Here is a 17,356-nt window from a genome sequence, read left to right on the forward strand (position 1 = left end):
ATCTATACATAGTGTGTTCTCTGTTAACAGTGGGATTAAACTAGAAATAAAAACCAAAACGTAACTGGAAAGTTTTCAAATGTTTGTAAATTAGGTAATTTAGTCCTACTTAACCTGTGGGTCAAAATGGTAATCTTAAAGGAATAAAAAAATTTTTGAACCAAATGAAAATAAAAACATAACAAGTCAAGTTTTATGGGATGAAGTTAGAGCTAAGCTTAGAAAAAAAAAAATTTAAGTTCTTAAGTACATATGTAAGAAAAAATATCCCTGATACAAGTATCAGTCTCAAAAAGGTAGGAGATAGAGAAGCAAATTCAATGAAAATCTGTAAAGAAAGAAAGAGCATAAATAAATCAAATAGAAAAAAAAGAACAATGGTGAAAAATCCAAAGGATAAAAGGTTTTTAAAAAATGCTAACCAAATTCATAAACCCTTAGCAAGATCAATTAAGAAAATGAAATAAAAGAAAAAGCACAAATACTAGTACAATAAATGAAATGGCTGATATCACTACAAGTCCTATATGTTTTACAGACATTTAAAAATAAAAGAATATTATGAAAAACTCTATGCCAATAAATTTAAAACTTTAGATGAAATATATAAAATTATTGAAAAAGTCAACTTTGTACTCATAAAGAAAACTTCAGACTCTCATGACTGCTGGTAAATTTTTCCAAGCATTAAATAGAAACAATGCTAATTTGATTATATGTTTCAAACACTAGGTTCAGAAGAAAATAAAAAAATGAACTACTTCTCAATTTATTCTATGGTTTATTGATACCAAGACTAGACAAAAATCTCATAGGAAAGGAAAATTTCAATTACAAGGTAGCTCAATATTTCTTATGAAAATAGACATAAAATATCCTATATAAAAATAACAATAAATCCCAAAACATACAAAAGAAAAATGCATCTTGACCAAGCTTCATTTATTCTATGACCATAAAGTTGACTAAATTTTGGAAAAAATCAGTATAATTCACCATTTTATCAGAATAAAGAATTATATGATTTTCTTAGCTATTGGAGAATATACATTTAATAATATATGATATCCATACATAAGTTTTTTAGAACTTTGGGGCAATCTTGAAATGGCAGGAAACTTTCATAATCTGATAATATGTATGCACAAAAAGCTGATAGTAAATATCTTCCTGATAATAAAATATTGAAAGCATTTTAAGGGAAGAATGGCCAGCGCTTCTGTTTATCATGGTCTTAGAATCTACAGAAAAATATCTATTATTAATAAGTCAATTTGGCACATTCTCCCTCTATAGGGTCAATATACAAATATTAATTTTATTTCTATATCATAGAAACAAAAAAATAGAAAAGAAAAAATATTTTAAACTTCTATTTTAGGTTCAGGGAACATGTGCAGGTTTGTTACATAGGTAAACTCATGTCACGTGGTTTGTTGTAGATTATTTCATCACCCAAGTACTAAGCCTAGTAACAGTAGTTATTTTTCCTGATCCTCTCCCTCCTCCCACCCTCCACCTTCTGAAAAGTGCCAGTGTGTGTTAGCCCCCTCCATGTGTCTACGTGTTTTCATCATTTCTCTCTCACTTGTAAGTGAGAACACGTGGTATTTGGTTTGCTATTCCTGCATTAGTTTGTTAAGGATAATGACATCCAGCTCCATCCATGTTCCTGCAAAGGACATGATCTGATTCTTTTTTATAGCTGTATAGTATTCCATGGTGTATATGTACCCCGTTTTCTTTATTCATTCTACCAATGATGGGTTATTAGGTTGATTCCCTGTCTTTGTCACTGTGAACAGTGCTACAATGAACATTTGCGGGTACGTTTCTTTACAGTAGAATGATTTATATTCCCTTGGGTATGTATCCAATAATGGTGTTGCTGGGTCAAACGATATTTCTGCTTTCAGCTCTTTGAGGAATCATCACACTGTTTTCCATAATGGCTGAACTAATTTACACTCCCACCAATTGTGTATATTTTCCCTTTTCTTTGCAACCTCACCAGCATCTGTTACTTTTACTTTTTAGTAATAGCCATTCTAAGTTTTGTGAGCTGATATCTCATTGTGGTTTTGATTTGCATTTCTCTAATGATCAGGAATGTTGAGTTTTTATTCATATACTTGTTGGCCACAGTTATGTCTTCTTTTGAAAAGTATCTATTCATGTCCTTTGCTCACTTTTTAATGTTTTTTTTTCCTGTAAATTTGTTCGAGTTCCTTATAGGTGCTGAATATTAGGCCTTTGTCAGATGCAACAGACTTAAACAGATTCTTCATAAAAGAAGCATATCAAAGGGCAAAGAAGTATGTGAAAAGATTCTAACCATTGTTAATCAACAGAGAAACACAAATTAAAAACATAATAGGATTCCACTACTTACCCACTAGAATGACTATAATCTTACAAGATGACACTACCAAGTTCATACCAAGCCAGGATGTGAAGCATCTAGAAATTTCATATACTATATTAGTTGTATATTTGTATGTCCAAAATATTTATAATTACATATGTATGTATACAAATTATGTATTCATATGTATATATGTACAGACTTAACTAAATAAACAGGATCTCATGGACCAAGTGATAGGTGTAGTACCTTTCCAAAGAGTATTTATGCTTTATATGATAAAATTAATAACCCATAAGGTTGTCAAATATAACCTAGCCCTTACTCATGACAGATATTGTTAAACAATATTATTAGTCTTTTCTAACAATCTTTTAGGCAAACAATCTTAAAGATGCAGTCACTACCAACATTAGAAAGTGGAATCAAATCTGTTGTCATCCCTGGCTGAAGCATAAAAATAAATCATTAACACCAGGATTTCAAACTTTGTGGTAATACTTGTTTGATGGAGAGAGCTCTGGGTTGTAAGACTTCTGTATGCCTTTGATCACACCACTAAGCAGGCACCTATTCTGCTGCAGTCTAAGGCTGACTTTGCCCTGAAGCCATAGCAACTTGACAGGACTGACACACCTAAACCTCAAACAGAATCCAGGTCCACCATTTTTGATAAAAGATCCTATGAGAATGACCTTACAATATTAGTAACTACTAAAGTTTCTATTGTTTATTAGGAAATAAAATGTTCTGTTGAAACTCTCCCTAGAGGAGAATCAGAACTTTTAACATTTGAGAAAGACCCTAAAATTGAAAAAGTACCTCTTTATGTTAGATAATCATTTCAGAATACTCTTTTTAAATTTACATAGCACACATCTCAGTAGTAAATATTTTCTGAAAATTCCTATTTGACGTATTAAACTATCTTTCAGTTATTACTTAATATTGTGACTATACATTGGAGATTCACATTTTCTTTTGGTAAATTGTATTCTTAGACACAAGATAAGCATGTGTTTATATATTGAGACCAATAATATTTATCTTATATAAAATATAGTTCTTAATGTTTCATAAAATGGCTTCCTGAAACAATGTCTACTTTCTCTTATACTTTTAATACTTATGAATCACCCATTATAATTAATTACAAACTAATTATTTTCACTTTTTTATAATCATGTGAGGTTGGAAGCAAGTAGTTTATCCAACGTTTCAAGAAATATGTCACAGCAATTTGTATAAAGTCATAAATTTTTGTTATATTTTGAAACCAAAAAAATGCATATTTGACTTATTCTCTAATGTACCACAGCAAACGAAAACCTGATTTTTGATTAAATATTCATGACAATGCCATCTTTTCTCTATGTTGATTGACTTACAAGATGAAGGATCATGGCCTGGAATATTATCAATACCCAGAACACAGGCTAATGCTCAAAAAATACTTGCTGAATATTCTAAATGGAAAACTATTTTCTAAATTAATAAACTGATGATTTCATGGAAGTATCTTCTCCTAGAAACTTACCTAAATGGCAGTCATAGAAATTCTTTTCCATATTCTGCAGAAAACAGCAGATGATCCCTCATGGCCTAGTGAAGATGATGCACTTCCTCCTCAAATCCTCACAAGTTAATTTCCTATAGCAAGTGAGAGTTTGGCTGTTGCTTCAAATAAAATTCATCCCCAACGTTCACATATTAATTTGTACTGCACCCTCTTCTGGTACCTGAAATCTCCTAAACAGGTATTGAAATCTTTTTACATGCAACTATATTTAATAGCTCTGATAGTCATATAAGTTGCTTGCTTAAGAAGGTCAGAGGGACCTTGATGTTCGTACCAGTAAGGTAACAAAAGGCCTATGAGATGGTTAGTGAAAAATCGAATGAAATAGAGAAATCTTAGTGTCTGATAGGCAGAGGTTCCGGCTCAGTATTCTGTGTGAATTAATTCTTTTATCGGGAATGGTTTTTACGAGCATTTTCTTTCTGTGCATGCCAATTCCAGAGGAGCAGCTATATCAGACTGAAAGGCATCAGAGTTCAGCCAACTCAGGGCCATTTATCTATTGAAAAGTTTATCTCTGTATTAAATTCTCACTGAAGAGGGTTTCATTAGACCCACAAGACCAGTATAAACGGGGAGCTGCTGAGTTATTAGGAAAACGAATTGGGAGCTAACTTCTAAGTCTGTTTTTTGTTCCCATTGCTCACACACCAAGGCTGCCAATGGCACCAAGAGAGATGCTTGTATTCAACTTGGAATTTTTTTTTATTTCCTGCATTTGAGCAGGCCACAATTTATATCACTCAGGTCTCCTTAAATTAGTCCAAGAGGATTTCATTTTACAGGCCTGCTTGACTGGGGTCCTTTTGGCACGATGGGTTCAGCTTTGTATACAACTGAGATTCATATTTTATGTGTGTGTAAAAACCCCAGCCATGAATCTAGCAGCTCAAAGCTTCACCTTCATTCTTTACAGCTCATTTCAGAGCCCGGCACATTTCCATAGGCTGAGTCTCAGGGCAGCTCCTGGCTGAGCTGAAAGGACAAAAGCTAAAAATAGATTAACGAACTCAGGGGCATAAGAAGAGAAAATAGGACTCTTTCAATTCTTCTTTACATCACACTTCCCAAATTAATATGATGTGGACCTAATGCCTCCCACTCACACGTTTAAATTGAAACAGCACTTTTGGCCAGGCATTGTTTTCTGCTTTTAAGTAAAAGAGGTTTTAGAATTGTCAGAGGCTTCTGAAATCCTATCACTACCATGGACCTACTTGGCTAGGCTGCCAAGCTTCAACCTCTGATTTTCACTCCTTTTCACCAGATACTCTCTGGCTCCAGTTGCATCTCTGTTTTGTGGTCTTGCTTTTCTTCTAACTTCATTGGTCTACTTAAAACAGCTGCCATAGCTGGGCTGATAAAGCAAAGTGCAAAAGACAGCCGGGAAGTTTTGATTTGTTACTATTACTATAATTTTGTAGGATTTTCAGAAATCCTGCTCTATATCAATCCACAATGATGTATCTTAGAGTACAATGTTGTTCAGTGCTGAATAGCAGCAGTGTCCATAAATGGCATTGTAGGAATGCATGTATGTTATAAATAATAGAGCAATGCCCAGAGGAGTGAACAAATCGATGAGAGTTCTGTTTCCATTTCTATTGTTGTCTCTAATCATTTGCTTATTTGAACTAAAGTTGATTGCCTTCCTTGGCATTGTTAATGTCTGTAATGAACTATAAAGCCCATAGGTCTATGGAGTTGTTAATATTTTAACACAATAAAAGTTGTAATCCCAACATTACATCTTTCTTAAAATAACAAATCTTGTCTTTAGAACCACGATTCATGAATTTCCTAATGAGTTCTTTCTCTATTATAAAATATTGCCTTCTACTTAATTTTCATCAACATGTAAATTTGTTAAAGTTTTATGTAATTGTGATAGATAGAAACTGTGTCCTCCGGGGCTTAACACCTAGATGACAGGTTGATAGATGCAGCAAACCATGATGGCACCTGTATACCTGTGCAACAAACCTGCACATTCTGCGCATGTATCCCAGAACTTAAAGTAAAAATTTAAAATAATAATAATAATAGTTATGATAATAATGGAAAACTACTGGGTATCCAGCACCTATCTAATGCCAGAGAATTCTATGAATAAAAACAATGCACCCTCACCATCCCCAAGAAGCTGACAATCTAGATACATAAACTATATGCACAGAAATAATGAGAATATCAAGCAATATATAACTAATTGGCAAAATAACTAGTGATGCACAGAATGTATTGTGAGATTATGAAGAAGGAAAAGATCAAAGTGTATTGCAATCATCTAGAATGACATCATAAAGTAGATAGGATTTGAGTTGGGCATTAAAGGAAAGATAGAATTAGTGTAAAGCAAAAAAGAGAGGGAGAAAATAGTTTTCCAGAAAAATGAAGAAAGGAGTGAAGGTGCCCAGAAGGAATAAGGGCTCAAAAGCCAGAAAAGGATATTCTTGGAATGGTGTCCACAATGCTGGTCTCCAGTAAACAGAAAGTGTTTGTCTGTCACATGGTTGATATCTCTATCTGTGAGCCACAAGACAGAACATGTACGGGATCTGGAACATGTATCTACAGTTGAGACTGGAATGACTAAGTAATTGTTTTTTCATATCAAAGTGACTTATCTAAATATCAGTCCTCATCCTTTCACTCCTTCCTTTATTCTGTTCTTTTTTTCTCCCTTTTATTCTTTTTCTCTCCTTTTCATATCTTCTCTTTCCTTCCTTTATTTTATTATTTCCATCCAGGTAAAAATACAAAGCTTGTATTAAAATGTGTTGGGATGAAACAAAGGCCTAGTACAATAACATGTTAGTTTACATTTTAAAAATACCAGCTACTGTAACAAAGAACCCCACTCTTAGTAATTTAACACAATAGAGATTTGCTTCTTTTTACTGTTGCAGTGCAATGCAAATTGTTGGAGGTGAGCGAGTTCACTTAGAGACCCAGCCTCCTCATATTTAATGGCACTGCTATCCTAATTGTTCTCAGAACCTTGCCCGGTGTCTACATCTGACTGGAAGATGAGGGAAGAGAATACATGGAAGATAGCACTGGGGATTTTGTGGGTGGACCTGGAGGTGGCACACACACATCACTTCTGTCTGCAGTTGCATTAACTGGAACTCAACTACAAGGGAGGCCAACAAAGTAGTCTAGGTATGGCCCCAGCAGGAAGAGGGAATCCGTTTGATGCACAGCTATCCAGTTCTCCCTGCAACTGCTACCAGCTTGGGTTTCACATGTTTGAAACCGAAAACTTTAGTGTCATTCTTTACCCTGAGAGAAAGCACATGGCCTGAGAAAATTGTATTACTTTTAACTTGTGCGAGTACTTGGAGAACAGAGCTCCATAGGAAGATTCAGATGGGTAACTTTGTCCTCTATCCAACAAGTGATGAATCAATGCTGGATTCAATGATAACAAATACCAGTGGCTGGTGCTGTAGAATTAGTTACCGTATACATAGTGCCTACAGAGAATGGGCAGTACCTCTGAAGAAGGAGGCAGGAAATCACTAGTCACTGATACTGACAACCACCCATGTGAGGTTGGGTGTCAGAGTAGCAGTGGAACTGTCCAATTCCTTCAAGTATGTCTGAAGTGCAACACTTCATTTCTCACTCCTCTATCCTCCAATCACCACTTTACCAAAAATAGGATAGAAGGTTAGAGCATCTTATTGAGGTAGAGTTGGGGTAAAGAAGATGGGAAGAGACTGCTATCTTCTACCAGGAAGCAGCTACAACAGGAAGAGACTTTTATTTTGGCAAAGAAGGTGGCAGGCAGGTCTTCTACGAACTGATGGCCTAGCTAGAGTGGAAGGGGTTTAGAGACACACGTAGCCCAGCTCAGCTGGTGCACCCACCAGAGTCACAGAGCCCCAACAGATTGACTGTGATCTTTAGCAGCATGCCATAATGAGAGAGGACCAGCAAGATCTTCAGTGGGACTAACAGCCTTGTACAGATGGCCCAAAACACTTATCTTTCAGCCACAGAGGCAGATACCATCAGCTACATAAAAGCTCCCACACCCAAGACTCCAGCACTTGGTGGAGGGCACCTCTCAGGGAGGGCAATCTGTGGCAGAGGGAACAGTAAGAGAGTGATGGTGTAGGAGACCCAAAAGCAGACAGTGCCAACAGAGAGACCAAATGCCAAAGTTGGAAGAGGCATCAAATTACAGGGTAGCATAATATAATGGATGATCATATCAAAGTTTAAGTCCCAGCTCGGAGAGTTTCTTGCTGTGTGAATGTGGGCATCAATCCTAGTGAGTTATTGTAAGGTTTAAATTTGATATTGCATAGAAAGAGTTGAATATAATGCTTGACACATAGTAAGCACTCAAGAAATGTTAGCTAGTTGTAAGGTTGTCATCATAGTAAGAAGTAGTAGTAGTGATGGTGGTTAAAAATAGTGATAGTCATGGTAGTAGTGGTAGTGGTGATCTAGTAATTACTATATTAATTTATGAGTTGGCTTTCTGTAAGTACTGTTGAGGTTATAAAAAAAAAAAAAGCGTACCAGTACCAATTGACCATTTGGGAAAAAACAGACCCATAGTTAAGAAAAGTGGTTGGCTGAGCTTTTAGGCTAGAGTAAATAAAATTTATACATACACACACACACACACTCTCTCTCTCTTAGTTTTCTAAAGACTTTTGTTTGAAGAATAGTAATCAAGGAAGGTGTATTTAAAGGCCTAATGCTTAATTCTTCCTGCAATGCAGCTAAGAGCAGGAAGAATGAGGGCTATTCTATTCAGGAAATATATTAAAAACATAGCACTGAGCTGTATAGAAGCACGCAAAAGATCTTTTAAAAAAATTAAGTTGCAAGATGGAGGGAGCATCCCATTACTCTTCTCTTCCCAATTCACCCATTTTTCTACCTCAAATTCAAGTTACATATATTATTCCCTTCATTTACCTGCATTATTTTTCCCTACAGTATTTGAAACAATGGATTAGCTGCCATTCTTTCCCAAGCACACTGAATATCATCTCTCTTGCTTTATGCTCCAAGAATTTCTTTCAACTAAATGAGGGTCAAACCATCTGATCTATTCAAGTCAAGCCAAGAGACCATCTTTACAAAATAGCACTGTTTCTAACAAGAAAAAGAAACAAGCAAAGTGATACAATTTTTTATTTCTGTTTATATGTACATAAATAAAACATGTCCTTCCTCAAGATAAAGTAATCCCTGCATAACTAGCCTTTCTTCTTCTGCGTTTGAGGTGTTTTCAAAGCATCCTTTAATGTTTCACTCTCTTTGAGCCAATCGCTCAAAGCCTTCAGAGCCCCTCTGCTCCAGGTCTCAGCTTCCCTTGGCCTTTCTGCCATTTGCTTTTATCTCTTCCTTCTGAACAGCTGCTCCTTGATTACTGTTTTAACTTTTGGTGAGATTTTATTTATTTCCCTTTCTCTCATCCTATGAAGTAGGCAGGTTTTAGTTTTGTGAGCCATATATTCAATTGTTATCACATCTTTCCATTTTTTCTTTCTTGTTGTAATATCCTATGACGATAGAAAGGAATTGAGAAATACCGTTGCCTTGAGAGATAATGGAATTTGCAGTGGAAAGAGCAAAACTGCTACAACCTAAATATTTGTTCAAATTCCACAGAGAAGTGTCCACTAACCACAGAAGCATTGCTCTTTACCTTGTCAATTAAATAAAAACAAAGAGAATGTGTAGGCATTTTTTAAAACAATAAAAGAAATAATCATTTGGATTTCTGTTATCCTGTCAAACTGAAGATCTCAAGGCACTTTCAGTAAATTATATTCAAGCATAGTTATCAACCACTGTTTCAGCTTGTAGGTAATAATTTTAATGCAGCCATAGCCACATGTAAGAATATTAAGCTATACTCATATGAAATGACAATTATACTCACTCATTAAAAATTGTATCATTAAATGAGAAATTTAAATAACTGGCTTACCTTTTAGTTGAAAACGAAATCAGTTTAACAAGGGACCCCTAAGTGGACTATAGAGAGAGTTGTCACTTAAAGGCTGTCTGAGGCTCCTCTAAACAGGAGATAAAGGTAGAAAGTCATCTTAAAGCAAATCTTATTGTTCCATGACATGTATGAATTTCCTCTCATCATTATGTAAATGTAAGTTACTTTGGCTACCACTGTTGTGCTGAAGGATGTAAAGGGAACCATTTTTGTCTTCAGAAACAACTGCCAGTGGAGGTACAGATCCCTGTCTAGGGAGAATGTGGTTATGTTTCATATAGGGATTCAGGAGCCAAGTGGAAGGAAAAAGCTAGGGAACCTGGCCACTTCCATTTTGAAGTCTGATATTATTAGACCTCTTCTGATGGACTGAGATTGTTCTGACCAAGACACATTGGAATTAGAGATCAGTGGTGCCTAAATTGAATCCATCATGACAGGAGGATGATCTGTCAGGGGTTCCAGGCTCAACACTACAGCATAGCCAGTTGTGAAAGGGAGAGTTGGTTCTGATACATGTGGCTGCTGCTCAGAGCTCCTTCTAATTCAGCCACCTTGACATTGGAGAACTGTACTTTGAGAACAATGGCTTAGTATGAGAATATAAACTAAAAACTAACCGTAGCCAAGAAGATGGACTCATATCTACCTCCCTTGAAGAAACCATGTTGTCTGCAGCAGCGTAAGTTTTCACCATAGCAGTAGACACCTAAATAAGGCTCGCATTCAATTATGAGGACCTAGTTTCAAAAGCCACCCTGTAACAGCAGCAAAGGCAATGGAATTTAAGTTAAGGGATTGACAAGATCAGATTTGGCAATTATTATCATTTGGCAATGATATCATTTGGCAATTCTTATCATTTGATAAAGAATTTGGCAATTCTTATTGGATCTTGTCATTAAAATAGAGGAAGCTGCACACTGATGGGGACATCTAAAAGGACATATCTTCCCTATTGCATTTAACCACTTCCAATCATATCTATTGTCAACAAGGCATGGACACTCAAGAAAGAATAATAAAGGTGCCCCTTCTAAACTAATGCAAGGAATGGTTGCAGAGCCACCCGTCAGACATTGCTTGCTGATAGAGATTATGCGGGTTGCATCTGTGTTTGAAATCTAGCCTAGGAGATTTCAAATTCTGATATGACTAGATTGAAATCAATCTGTGATGGAACTTTCACCATTTTACATTGCAGGACAATAAGAAAATATGTTATTTTTTTATATATATTATTTTTTTCAGATACATTATATTATACCAGATAGCTTATATCTTTCCTAATAAGATGGTACTAAGTGGTTTTTGTTTTATGCAATAATGGTGTAAGCATAGGGTAATTTTGTTTATAATGGCATTATTTTGCAAATAAAATTTGTCAGTCACTATATTGCTGGTTCTCAGGTGCTCTCTCTCTATTTCTCTCTCGCAGTGGGCTAAATACAAAAGAATAGAAAGAATGATGTAGCAAACATGCCTAAAGAGTATTTCAATTTCTGCCCTTTTCCCAAAAACGTTTGCTTTTTTTCCAAAAATGTACAGTCTTTCCCAAAATATTTAGAAGATCCAAGAAATTGAATCATCAAAGCCAGTCAAACTACCCAAGTGTTTATTATGGATAATCTATGGTATTGCAAACTTTTGAACATGCTAATAAACTCATGAAACTACTAAGGGGAGAAAAGAAGAAAGAGTTTCATACTAAAAAATAGAGCTGGCAGGGCCATGTGTTCAGCTGGTATAGCATTCACCTCTACTACAAGACACTATGAAAAATTACATTTCTCTATTTACATATCTTATCTACAAACTATAAGCTTATTGTGCATACAGTTTTCCTTGATTTACCTTTCTATTTCTAGCACCTAACATAGTACCTTTCACAAAGTAGGTCAATAAGTGTTTGCTGACTAAATCAATAAGTATTAGTTTTCTGTTAGATAATAAAATCTTTCAAATGACTGATACATCGAGAGAGAAAAATAAAAGAAATGGGAAACTACTATAGTAATAAAGGTGGTTAATTACTTAAGTAAGAATTTGCTTTTTCTTTTAAGACCCAATCAATCCAAGAACCTATTTTTGAATACTCTAGCTTAGTATATAATTATTGCCTAGATGTCAATATACAAATACGGAGATTTTGTTTCTATAGGCCAGACTTTGCAAACTATGGCCCATGAGCCAATCCAACCTGATACCTGTTTTGCGAATAAAGTTTTATTGACACACTCCCATAAGTTATGTATTATCTATGGCTACTTTCACACCACAATGGCAGAGTTCAGGAGTTGTTATAGACATCTGTGGCCTGGTTCATAAACATAAAGCCAAGTTTATTATCTGGCCCTTTGCAGAAAAAAGTTTGGTGATCAAAAGTAGCTATAGATCATCACTCTCCTAAATATCCTAAGCCTAGTTAAATGGCAAGTTTGATTATATGTCTCATAACTAAAATGAATTTACTAGTCTCTTGATTGTGCCCTTAATAAACCTTTAAGTGGACCATTCATCTAATTGGTCAATAAAATGTCACATGTCAATCCCTATCCTAACACACTGATGACCAAGCCAGTACATCCTGGTGGCAGGGATATGCCACTTTTTCTGGATGCCATCTCTTAAGCACATTCCAGGATCACATTTTACCTTTCTGTCTCCCATAGATTATGACACAAGCTGAGGAGAACTAACTATGCATCCAGAGAAAAGTGGCTTTCCAAAATAGTCATGCATGATAATATCGAAGCATGAATGGAAAGGCTGTGTTTTAATGGTACCGGGGATTTGTTTCAATCAGGTACAGACACAGAAATGGTTGTCGTAAAGGAAGAAGTTTTTATATTACTCACAGTCCCATAGAGACAAGAGGCATAGCATGCCATGCAGAGCCACATGGGGAAGCACCAAGGTGAGATGAGCAAGCAGAAAGAGAGAGAGGGAGGAGCTGTGAATGGGAACCTTTACTGGGTTTCTCATGGGAAGAAACAGGTGAGTCAAGGTAAGCAGCCTTGAGATTGGACAGTTCGAATAATTTTGGTAGGCTCTGGCTCTAGGGGTGGTCTCTAGCTGTCCAGTACCTGGCCTTGAGGTGATTAGGACAGGGTGATAGTGTCCTAGAGTGGACGGAGGCAGATAGGTTATGTTTTCTTTGTATATCGAAGTTAGGCTTGCAGGTTTACTATCTCTAAGAAATAGCTAACCTAGTGGTGTAAGGGAGGAGACCCTCCCAAGTCAGTAAGACCCCATGTGTCAGAGCATCGAGAATACAGAACACTTAAAAATACAGTTACTACATGTAGCAATGTTTAACATTGGCTAGATCCAGAACTACCATGTCTCTAGTTCATTCTTAGAATCTGGATTGCAGTGCAGGACTTTACATTTTGTTCTGGGGCTGGGCATGGGCTTCTTATTAGCTTCCCTGGGTGGAGTACTCCAGTCTGCTGTTTGTGACTACTTTACTTCCCAGGACAGGCTTAAGCCACAGAAGGGCACAACATTTGGGAAACAAAGGCAGATTGAGTTCTGGGGAAGAGTTTAGTGAGATTTCAGAACAAGCAATGGGCCAAAGAGGAGTCAAGAATTGTCAATCAAGAGCACATTAATTGAGACAGTAGCAACTCCATTCCAGTTCCAAGAAGACATTCACATCCAGGAAAGCATCCCAGCTCAGAGAGTAGAAAAGCGCATTCACTCTCACCCCTGTCCTTTAAGTCCATGAGACTCCCACACACCACTCAAATCAGTCAGTTAGGCAAGTACAGCACATCTCTGAGTTGTCTGCAACAATCACCCAGAATCATTTGTACTCTGTCTGCTCTTCCTCTGAACTTGCATCTGTCAAATGGTAAGCTCCCAATCCTATATGTTAACCTTGATTCTGCCTTTGCCCTTTGTACCTGGTGTCTGTAACCAGCATTTGATTTCAACTTTCTTTAAAGAGCCTCAGTGTTGGCTGGCCCCCTGGGCCTTCACTTTTAACCCACAGTTTCCCTCCTCTCCTCATAGGCTGTTTGGCTGTACCATATGTTCACCTCCACTCACCTTATGCCATACAATTATTGAGAAGGGAAGTGGGCATGCCAGGGTAAGATCTCAAGACTTTCGAGTAGAGGCAGAACACAGGTATCCAGAGAAATCTATCTAATATGCATTGAAGAATACCAGAGTCAGGCCTAGTCTAGAAAAACAATGCCAACAGTGCCCAAATGTCCAGCTAGGTAAGAGAGAAGTTCTTCTCCACCAGGAATGGCAGTTATCAAATAGAAAAACTCCAAATGTCTTGCCAACCCAGAACAGAGATGGACAGATAGTCAGATGGGGGTCTTACGAAGAATGGAATCAAGCAGCCATTCTTCAGTACTGCCACTGAAAAATGAAGAGATAAGTTCATCATCCTCCAAAGGCCCACAGATATAACATTGTAGAATATAATCACATTAGTTAATATTTCTTGAATACTTGCTATATGCTAGGAGTTTAAATTTTTCAAAACTTTTTCAGATGAAAAAGGTAAGGATTAAAGAGGGTGTGATCTGCCTGGGGTGCCACATATATAAAGGTGGCTAGGACCCTTTGAGAGTGAAAGCAGACCTATCAGTAATTACACTAACCAAATAGAAAAAGCCTGGATTGCCTGGAGAAAATCAGGAATATGACCATCCTGTATATAATAAGTATTGGAGCTGGTATTCAAACCCAGGCAAATCCTCTTCGGCCCCTCTCCTTACTGAGGCAAGGGTATGAATATTATGTCCAGCTACAGCCATAGGTAGAATGTGCCATAGGAGAATGTGCCCGGCAGCCTGCAGGAAGCAGAGTGTTACTTCATGATGAGACCCGAACCAGAGATTGACAGTTTGAAAACCGCATGTTCTCACTCATAGGTGGGAATTGAACAATGAGAACTCATGGACACAGGAAGGGGAACATCACACTCCGGGGACTGTTGTGGGGTGGGGGGAGGGGGGAGGGACAGCATTAGGAGATATACCTAATGCTGAATGACGAGTTAATGGGTGCAGCGCACCAACATGGCACATGGATACATATGTAACAAACCTGCACATTGTGCACATGTACCCTAAAACTTAAAGTGTAATAATAATAATAAAGAAAATAGTGAATTGCAAAAGAGAAATTTTTAAAAATTGCAATATCCCAATAATATATTCCAAGATGTTTAATAAGAATGTGTTTCTTATAATTATAGGAGCTGAAACAAAAACAGAGGTTGCAGGGAATTAGACAAAAGTCAGGCAGTTCAATGATTAGAATGGCTCTACATACAATGAGGAGTTGCAGAATTGTTACACCCTGGCATCAAATTAGATTTCTACACACCTGACATATTTTTGCCTCAAAACAGATAATTAAAATATACCTTGATAACATCTTTATTGTTATAGTGTGTTAAGACCCAATTAATCCAAGCAATAAAAATAGTGATAATGCCTCAGATTTATATGACATCTATTTTTTTTTTCAGTCAAAGCTCGAATTGCTTACCTGGTAATTATTATCTCATGTATGTATGTAGTCATGGAATCATCTGTAGAAAGAAAGGTAGAATACAACTCTCCCTAGTTCTTTGCCTGCTCCCTCTATTTTATAGATGGGGGAACTTGATTCTAGCACGCACAAATGGCTTTGCTGTGACCCAGGAGGGAAGAGAAAGAGAAATCTCCTTACGTGCATCTGTTGATGATACAACCTCATGTCATTAGTCAATAATGGAGTAATCGGCCCCACATTGAAATTCAGTGAGAGCCAGGACAGAAGTGGCTGCATAATGGTCCCTAGCCCCAATTCTACCACTGTTCTAAAAATTCCCTGATATCTATTTCTCCTTCTGTGGAATGGGAGAAAAAGGTATCTATCTCTTTTTCAATGAAATAAGGTACTTTATACAACCCTAAGTGTTATAAATATACAACCAGACATCGTAAGAGTGTCTGTGTAACAGGAAGAGAAACAAAGCCAATTCAGGACAACATTCCTGGACCAAGGAGTTGACGTGTCCTAAAGAGAGGAAGGAACACACCCTGTGAGGACTCCTTGCTCTCATTCTCCCATTAACACTTTCACAGCCCTTCAGAAAACGGTTCCAAGCTGGATTTCAGACCCTGCTGTTCTCCTCTCCAGTTTTTGCACAGCTCCTTGTTACATTTATCCTAATGCTGGTCTTCAAGGACTGTCTGCATGATTTCTAGTTCTTCTTCCCTTTGGAAATGAATGAAACATTCTATTTAAAAGAGCCCCATGGCCACAAAACAAGAAAAAAATTATAGGGCACTGGTACACTTCATATTTTGAGCCAAATAACTTCAGATGCCCCCAGCATTTTTCTTTTCTCTCATAAAGTAATGGGAATTGTTAAGTGTTTTTAGAATTGCAGTTCAGAAGATGCTGTGGTCCAATCCCACAAAGGGCCTGAGGTCTCTCCTAGGAAGCAGTGAATGTAGCTCTCTTGGAGCTCCTGATTGCAGAAGTGTTGCTCCCTTGTGTTTCTGTTATTGTTGGTGTGTGAAAGTCAAGAGGGATAGAGTTTTGTAGGTTTGTGCATAGAAGCCTAAAACTCTTATGCCAAGTCTCCACAGCGATGGCATGGCTGGGACTTGTGCCTGCTTGGCTACCATATTAGTTATATGCATTCCAAATCTGTGCATATTTCTGGAACAAAGAGATAGAAATATTGTAATCACTTTCAGGGTACTCCTGTTAGCATCTCTGCTGAATTTTCTACTCTTATTTCACTTTATGATGCAATTTCTATGAAGCCAACATTAAGAAGGATTGCCTTTAGTCCGTTAACTCTCCCACTCCTCTATTCAGTATTTCCAGATCCTGAACACATGCCCAAGAGAAGTAAATTTTACCAAAATATGGACAACCATTCTGAAAAACTGAAGACCCATAAATTATTTACACATGCTAGACATTATCTAAAACTCTATAATATTCTGCATTTTCATAAGAGTTGAATATATTTTGATTGATGAGAAGTATTATCTGGATGCTATCACTGTAAGAAATGACCTCATGAGTATAGACTCTACATGATGTCACAAATACAAATATTCCAGAAAAGTTGGCACAAGCTGACTGTTACGTGGTTTTGCTGAAATGCAAATCAATTCAAGAAACATTTGTTGAACGTGTACTATATGCCAGCCTGGCCACTACTGCATGTTAGTATTACAACAGGAATGAGGAAAAGGGGAAAGGATGAATATTTTCTGGAGCATCTGTTTTGTGTCAAGTGCCATGCTTGGTATTTTAAGTACTTTAATTCACATGATCATTGAAATAAATATGAATGGTTAATTTTAATTTTCTCTGCTTTATAGATGGGAAAACTGAAGCTTTGATGGATTAAACAACTTTGGTCTTACAACTGTGAAATGATTGGACAGAGTTT

This window comes from Symphalangus syndactylus, chromosome 12 (assembly GCF_028878055.3).
Source record: "Symphalangus syndactylus isolate Jambi chromosome 12, NHGRI_mSymSyn1-v2.1_pri, whole genome shotgun sequence".
NCBI lineage: Eukaryota > Metazoa > Chordata > Mammalia > Primates > Hylobatidae > Symphalangus > Symphalangus syndactylus.